General features: G+C 38.1%; 1 pseudogene; it reads right to left on the bottom strand.

The window, feature by feature from the left end:
• Nucleotides 1-4,580: 4,580 nt before the first annotated feature.
• LOC145164719 (DNA damage-binding protein 1-like) lies at nucleotides 4,581-7,779 on the bottom strand (annotated as a pseudogene).
• Between the last annotated feature and the right edge of the window lie 623 nt (nucleotides 7,780-8,402).

Genomic DNA, 8,402 nt, shown 5'->3' with positions numbered 1-8,402 from the left:
CACTCCTACTGGAAGGTAACTCACCTCACACTGCTGAAGTCCTGTAGACACAATCCCAGCGGCTGGATGACAGCTTCCCCGAACTGTTAATATCAAAACATCACCCAATTAATAATTGGGTTCCACTACATAACCACAAGTACGTACTTGGGGGTCGTTACTACATTACCCCATGCTTGGCTTTATTCAAGCCCAAGGCCCAATCCATAGGCCCAAAAGTCAACTATGAGTCAAAGCCCAACATATGGCCCAATTTTCCAAATTGGGCCCAAACCTTTACAAGGTCTTACCATAAGGCCCAACCATTTAGTCCAGTCCAACATTCAACATTCTAATGGCCCAATATCACATAATCATAAAGGCCCAAACTATGGCCCATCTATGGCCCAATTTTCCAAATTGGGCCCAACTCCTCATATAGGCCTTACCACAAAGCCCATTAATTATTCTAGTCCACTTGCTTGATCTTGGATGGCCCATTAATAACCCAATCATCAAGGCCCAATAGAAAGGCCCAACAATAAACCCAAGTGAAATTAGGGTTTCACATAAGATGATGATTAGGGTTAAGTTTCCTACTTAACCTATTAAGGACTTAATCCTCTAAGGACTTAATCCATTAAGTTCAATATCACTTAGATTAATCTTTGCCAATGATTATTATTTAATATCTCAAGTTATTAAATAATTCCCGCGTGTCCCGGTTAATTCCCCAAATTAGGGTTTTATTGTCATTAGGGTTTTCCAAACCCTAATTAGGGTTTCCAATCCAAATATTAGCCCATTTATCAATTTGTTGGGTTTTTGGTCAAGTAGCGCTTTATTGGGCCTATCAGGCCCACTAGAATATCATTAAGCTCATTAGGGTTTTATTTGGGTCAATTATGGTCCATTGGAGCTTACAAGGCCCATTAGGGTTTCAAGCACCCTAAACGAATCGAAGTCAATGAGGCAAGTACACCGCCACCCGACACGGCGGTCGGTGGCGGCAGCCACCACCCTACGGTGGTGGTTTGATTTTCCTTTCAGTATTCCAATTTTTACAATTTACAATGAACTCATGAAATAAACACACACACTATACTAAATAAACACACACCCGCAACCACCCTTGTGGTGGCCGGCGGTGGCACGTGGCGGCAGCCACCACCTCACGATGGTGGTGGTGGCTGTTTTCAGTTTTCTGGCCCATTGAAACCACACCCAACATACTATATGTTCACAAAAGACCCCAGGAACCCACCTAGTGGCATGTGACAACGACAGCAGCGACATCATCGACGACAGCCACCATCGCTGGCCGCCATGGTGGTTGTTCTTGGTCACCGGCCAACAAACACACACCAACCACTGAAACACGGACCCATACTCGAGCTGGAACACGCAACACGGTTGGTATTCAAGCTTGGGGGACGACATTAATGGCATCAACAGCTACTGCAGAAAAGGCCCCGCTTGGTCTTCGTTGACGGCAACAGAAGCAGCCGACGTCAATGGGAAGGGTAGTCGCGACGTTTGACTGTGGTGGTTTTATCTTCACGGAAAAGGTACAACGGCTCAACACTCCGATCGATCACGACCCATGCATCGGCGTCTGCGTTTCAATCTCCGGCTTGTGCGGTTCTCCCTCTCTCTCTATGGTTCACAACGTGGCCGGAAGCGGCTGAGGTGGTGGTGCTTGACGACAAAGTTGCGGGCAAGGAATGGTGGCTGACCTCGTCACTGTGGCGGCGACGACTGGAGATAGGAGTAGGGTGGCGGCTGATTCCATTAGGGCTAGGGCTAGTAACGTGTGGCGATGACGGGTTATAAGCCCCCGTCTCATTCCAAACTTAACTCCTTTTTTCCGCGTTCAGTCCCTCCTCCACATAAATTTCTTCAAATTAAATCCAACATTTACCCTTTAGCCCCTAATTCCATAATCTCCTTTCATTTTGGGTCCAAAACTTACCAAATAGCACTCCACTTGAGAATCTTTTGCAAAGCAAATGCAACAATTACCTTTTTATCCCCGACCTTCAACCCTCTTTACAAATTAAGTCCGAAATTTACCATTTAACCCTCTAAAATTTCAATTATAACTTTTTAACCCCCAAAACTTTCAATTATTTATTTTAGGGCTACTATTCGTTCATTAATTTATTTATTTATCTAATAAATAAATAGGGTGTTAAAGTGTGGGTGTTATTCTACATTATACCTTAGTTTAATGGGAATCCTTATATACTATGTGTTTATATCCATAGACTGTGTTATGATATTATGTAGAATAAAGTCCATTGTAGTTTTATCATTATCCTGAATTCAAGACCTTGCAATATTTATGTTGCGTAATTTATGTTGCGTAAAGTACTGGCCTTACTTAGCAGCCGGACCGGCTAAAAATAGATACATGTATGTTACGTTATATCATTTTCATCCACAATTGATCTATGTTATTGAGTGTATAGGTATGGTGATTATGGAGGTTTAGACATTCTTTAAATACATGATCAAAAACAGACTTGGTTATATATTTATACATAAGATAGACTAGATTGTTCTTAAGAAAATAAAGTAAAAATAAATCACTAGTACACAAAACATTTTTTGGTGCAGTTAAAATGATTAACTAGTGCGGGTATTGAACCGCACCAACAAATATCACATCAAAAAACACCATTATTTAATGACGCGGTTCTAAAGCCGCATCAAATAATAATCAAAGTCGCACCAACAACTAATCTGGGAACAATACAAACCGAACAAAAAAACAATGAAAACTGCTCCAAATAAAGAAACAACACAAAAAAAAACCATCACACCAAAAAATAGTGCATAAACTTCAGATCAATGATGCTCGTTGCAGGTAAAATTTGTGGAATCATGTGAGCCCTTCCATTTGGATGGTGGGGGAGGGAATCCATCTTCCTTGAAGCTATCACATTCCGACTAGGCACCATCTGGCAGAGAGCAAACACCCACCGGAAACCACCCTTAAATCACCATCATCTTCGCCACATGGTTGCTGCTGAGAACAAAACAATCACCAAGCGCATTATTTTTTTCCACCAATAACCACCTTCGAGCATCTCTACATCGACCACCTTCACAACTGAGATCACAAAGAAATAAACCACCACCATTCGACGCCATCACCATCTGCCCTATCTTAACCGAAAATCACCCCTTACCATCTTCACTTCAGCAAAGCAACTCCTACATCTTCACGAGTCTGTTCCAACTCCGGTTAACCATCTTTCCACCTCAGACAACCCGTATACCACCTGCCATCTCCACCACTAACCACCGAGAACACCGACCATAGAACCTATGCCTTTGCCGAAAACAATCCACGCACCAGAATCTCTTAGATATTTTCGATCCAACACCCTTATTCCACCTTAAAAAACCCGATGCCACCAAACGTGAATCAGAAAATGAAAAGGAAGAAGAAAAGAAATTGTTTTATGTGTGTACCTGTCATCTCCACCACTAACTACCGAGAACACCGACCATAATCCCTGCCTTTGTCGAAAACCATCCACGCACCACCATCTCTTACATATTTCCGATCCACCACCCTTATTCCACCTTAAACAACCCAACACCACTAAACGTGAATCAGAAAGGGAAAAGAAGGAAGAACAAAAGAGATTGTTTCATCCGTGTTTGTGTTGTCTGCAAAGGGGAAAAGCACACATAGGGCATATGTGCTTTGCTTTACAGAGGGGTCCATTCTTCTACTGATGTGATTGAAAAATGAAGAGGAAAGTGAAAATTTTGGCTTATTACAATGAAAGTTACGTGGGAAATGAAAAGTCATAATGAAATTTTTAGAGGGAAAGAAAAAATAAATGGTTCGGTTCTTATATGTTTTTTTGATGTGGTTCTTATATGTTTTTTGATGCGGTTTTGAACTAACGCGCGAAAAAATACGTTTTTAATGTTTTTTACAACATATATAGGAAAACCGCATCAATATATGTTTTAAGTGGTGCGGTTCCTTGCTTTATTAATGCGAAAGTGTTTTAATGGTGTGATTTTAAGCTTCCACCGCACCAAAAAAAACTATCACACTATTAAATACATTTTGTACTAACACTACTAGAAAAACAGCCTTTTACGACGCGCAATGTGAGTCGTAAAACGCTCAGACAACACGCAAATGTGCGTCAAGGAAGACCATGTCATAACGAGAGACGACACGCTTTTACGCGTCGTCTATAGACGACGCGCATTTATGACGCACAATGCGTATCATTAAAACTCCTATCAAGAAAGGCCATGTCATAAATGAAGATGACACATATTTTTGCGTATCGTAAATTTAAATGTTTAAAAAAAATATATTTATATATTTATTAATTTTTAAATTAAATTTGCATTTAATGTCTCATAATAGAAATAAAATACCATATACAAAAAATACAATCCATTGCATAAAATTTAATGTCATATTTCTTACAATATATAAATTTGCATTCATCTAATCTACTCTGTGTTTCATACTAACAATTGAAATGAAGAAGGCAACACTTGCATTTGTAGCATCTTATCTCTTTCAGCTTGAGCTTTCTTTTCCTCTTCTAACTCTAGAGCTATTCACTTTCATCAACCCTGTAAACACAACACAAAATCACTTGTCATTTTCATTCTACTTTTAAAATTAATTCTTATTAGGACATTCTACTTTTAAATCTACCAATCTAGCAAAATTTTCAAAGAATATAATTTATAATTTTTTTTATGGAAAGTGCATTGCTATTTCTTGATCTGCTTTTAAACTTTTAAACTTACATGGACTGCTGACCACCAGTTTCCTGCATCATCTGAGTAAATATGTACTCATCAACTCTCTGCTTTGCCAAAGCAACCTATTTCACATCAAATTAAAACTGATTTTAATCAAATTTGTATTATAAAAATATTAATCTTATTTTGATAACTAAAAGTTGCTATTTTTTTATGGAATCACCAACCTGCTGAGCACTACCACCCAAGTAAATTTGTCTATGTTTGTTTTTCCCTTTCCCACCATGAATCTGCAAGACACGAGACATCAAATAAATCAAAATTAAATTTTGATTTTTTTTTCTTTTCAGTAACGATTAACATTTAACAAAAAAACAAAAGGCCAACCCACCCCCTTTGCTCATTCCAGCTAACCCACTCCCTGAAAACAAGAAAAAAATAAAAAATATCAACCAACATTTTACTTATATTTGAGAGGTTTTCATATTGATTTGTTTATTTGATAATAAATAGTTTACATACTACACCTATTAGAGCATTTTGAAAGAAGAAAGTAGAATTGTATAACAGAAAAAAAAATATCAACCTAATAATTTGCATCATATGGTATGGATCCATTATAAGTTAACACAAAAAATGCAAAAAAAGATAGAAATACCCCTCTCCATACCAGCAAAATCAAGCAAACAGTTTAAGAACGAAAGGCTAACGGATCTTCTGACTTTCAGGTTTACATTGTTGTAGAGTAATTTTTTATTACTGTTGTATATAACTGTTGATCTATCAGAGGCTGCAAAAACACGAGTTGTACTCTTTGATGAAAATGTCCTCAAAGTTATTGGTTGTGTCCCAAGTGACACCTTTTTCCTGTCTATTAATTCCCATGTGCTTGTGTTGAGTAAAAAGTTCAAAAGATGTCCATCCCCAAGTCCACACAACAAGTAAGGTATATGTAATTAAACATTAAACACTTTTTACAAATTTGCCCTCATAGATGAAGATAAAGATGAAGATGAGATGAGAATCATACCCCTTCAAAGGCACAAAGAAGAACAGATGGTTGTATTATTTCGCCACCTAGATGTTCTTCAGCGATGAGATTTAAATCGGGCTGTGAAAATATCTTGACACTAATATCAGTCCACATCCCAACCGCAACAAGATTACTATAATTTGGATTTTCACCAATGGGGTTTATGTCAAGACATGAGATATGATATTTCAGTTCTGCGTGCTTTTTTTTCCTACTAAAACATCATCACCAATTTCAAGGTAAACCAGATGGACCCCTCTAGTAGCCAATAGCACTTGTTATGGAAATTAAAAAGGTTATTCAAACTTATTTATTAAAAGACCAAAATACCCTTGGTTATACCTGAGTGGCGTTAGCAGTGGCAACATTTATAGAGTAGTCATTGGCTGCATGCCATTCGTTTCGTAGCTCTCCTGAACTTGAACTTACCAGTCTCACTGAGCTTGAAGTAACCTGAAAGAATGAAAATTTAATTAAACGGGGTATAAATATAATAAAAAAATATTTAGATAATTATACCTGAACAAGTTGATTATGGATAGCATCATGACAGAATAATGTTTGTACTTGAGAGCAAAAACCTTCAATCTCAGTTTCCTCTAATTCATCCTCTAAATTCATTGCCAATATTCGAGTCTCGCAAATGAAGCTGACAACCAAAAATGTGTCATAAATGTTGTCTGTTGCTGATCTTAGTGACCACATTCCTTTGATACCTTGTAGCTCCACAGACGCCTAAAAATGAAATTTTTTAAATAATCAAACTTACTAAGCATTAGTGTCTTACCAAAAAAAATTCTTTATTCTTTACCTGTTCGTTTATCCCAATTCCATTTCTAACAATGCGAAGGGAACCATCTTTATATGCTCCTGAGCAAGTAACAACTTGCCCTTAACCTTGTCTCTCTAAGTCAACTGCACAAAAGTCAACAATTGGACCTAAGTTGACATACCTTTCTAAAACTTCCACATAAGAGCTTTTTGTATCAGGTTGGAGATTCAACTTAATAAGCTGCAATATGTAAAAAAAATGTTAAATTACATTAGCATTTGACATTATTGATGTTGATATGATACTATTATGTGATAAAAGTTTTTACTCCTTCAACATATATGAAAATAGTTTTTATAGAAGTTGCACCTCAAACTCCCCTAAACTTGACAAAGGAGACTCCAATTGCAATTTTTCAGGCTCAATACGCACACCAATCTCCCAACTGAAAGCATTATGTATCTGCCTAAGAAGTAGAGTTAAAAAGGAAAAAAATTAAACCGGTGGCTAAAGCTACTCTCCCCCTGATCTGTCAAAAAATGCTTCATCTCAAAGAGAATGAAGGGATCTTTCAAGGGTACAAATACTAGGATTTCAGTGCTTGACCAATATCAAGAATGTAGGACTACTTCTACCACTCCTTTGGTAACTAATACTTCTTATCTGACTCCTAACAAATACTGAAGACAAATTCAAACAGGACCAACAAATCCAAGAAGAACATGATCAATTTTTTGGGAAGTGAATTGTCATTAACTCACCAGATAGGGTTTGAGAGTGTCAAATCCAACAAAAACGTCATCTAATTTTCCTGTTAAAAATCAAAATCTGAAACACCATCGAAGGTTAAAGAAATTCAAACAAGAAATGAGAACAAAGTGGAGATAAGAGAATAGAATAATATTGTTCTAAGGTCTTTATTTTAGGAACGAACAAGGGGGTGATGGTGCAAATTGATGACCACCAATCAAAGCCTTCGTAATCATCCGTGAAGAGCATCACACCACAAGACAACTAAGCCCTTTGGGGGCGGTGTTCATGCGTAGAGGTTTGCTGACACGTAGGATTCGAAGCGTAGGAATTTGCCCATACCCGGGAACCTAAAAGAGAAGAAAGAAAGTGACAAACTGAAATTACCTGCGTGGGAAGTGGGACCAGAAAGATAGCTAAACCAAACCTTGGAACTTGTTGAGACCTGAGGGCTGGCCGACGGAGTTGCCTCCTTCAATGTTCTTAACATTGTATAGACCGTACAGTAGTGGAGGTTGGAGACTAGATCACTAGAGGGTAGAATAGACTGAAATTAGAGAGTTGGTTACTTTATTAGAGCTCGATCAGAGTGGAATCAGAGATTGGGGAGCGGAAGAAGAGAGAATCAGAGAAGTTTGAAGTGTGGATTGAGTTTTTAGGGTTCAATTTCAACTCAATTAGTAAAGAGTCCAAAACGATTACACCTCCCTGTACCTCACTCAGTAATCGAAACCATAGAAATTCTTGAGTTTTGTATGAACTTTTCTCACAAATGATGTTCACGTCGTCGGCTCCAAAGCGCCATAATCATGCCAAGATCCAGAATCGTATACGTTTGCTATTTACAAATCTGTTGTTGAACCTGAAGAATCGATCTAGGTATTCCCACTGCTGAAGATAAAGATAAAGGCCCTAGGGATTTTTCTTGCTAAGTCGAAGAGGCGGGGGGGGGGGGGGGGTTTAATTTTTGGGATCCAATAAGTGGGGGTAATTTTCGTCGATTTCATTTCCTGCCTAAAACGCGTGTTTCGCTTAAAAATTATAAAGCGACACATTTACATGACACACATTTTATGAAAGGCGCCCTCCGCATTTTTTTTTCTTTTCTGACAC

Source organism: Lactuca virosa, chromosome 3, assembly GCF_052849685.1.
Source record: "Lactuca virosa cultivar CGN04683 chromosome 3, Lactuca_virosa_CGN04683_v6, whole genome shotgun sequence".
Classification (NCBI taxonomy): Eukaryota; Viridiplantae; Streptophyta; class Magnoliopsida; order Asterales; family Asteraceae; genus Lactuca; species Lactuca virosa.
Note: the sequence above shows the minus strand (reverse complement) of the source record. Positions and strands in the feature narration are given on the sequence as shown.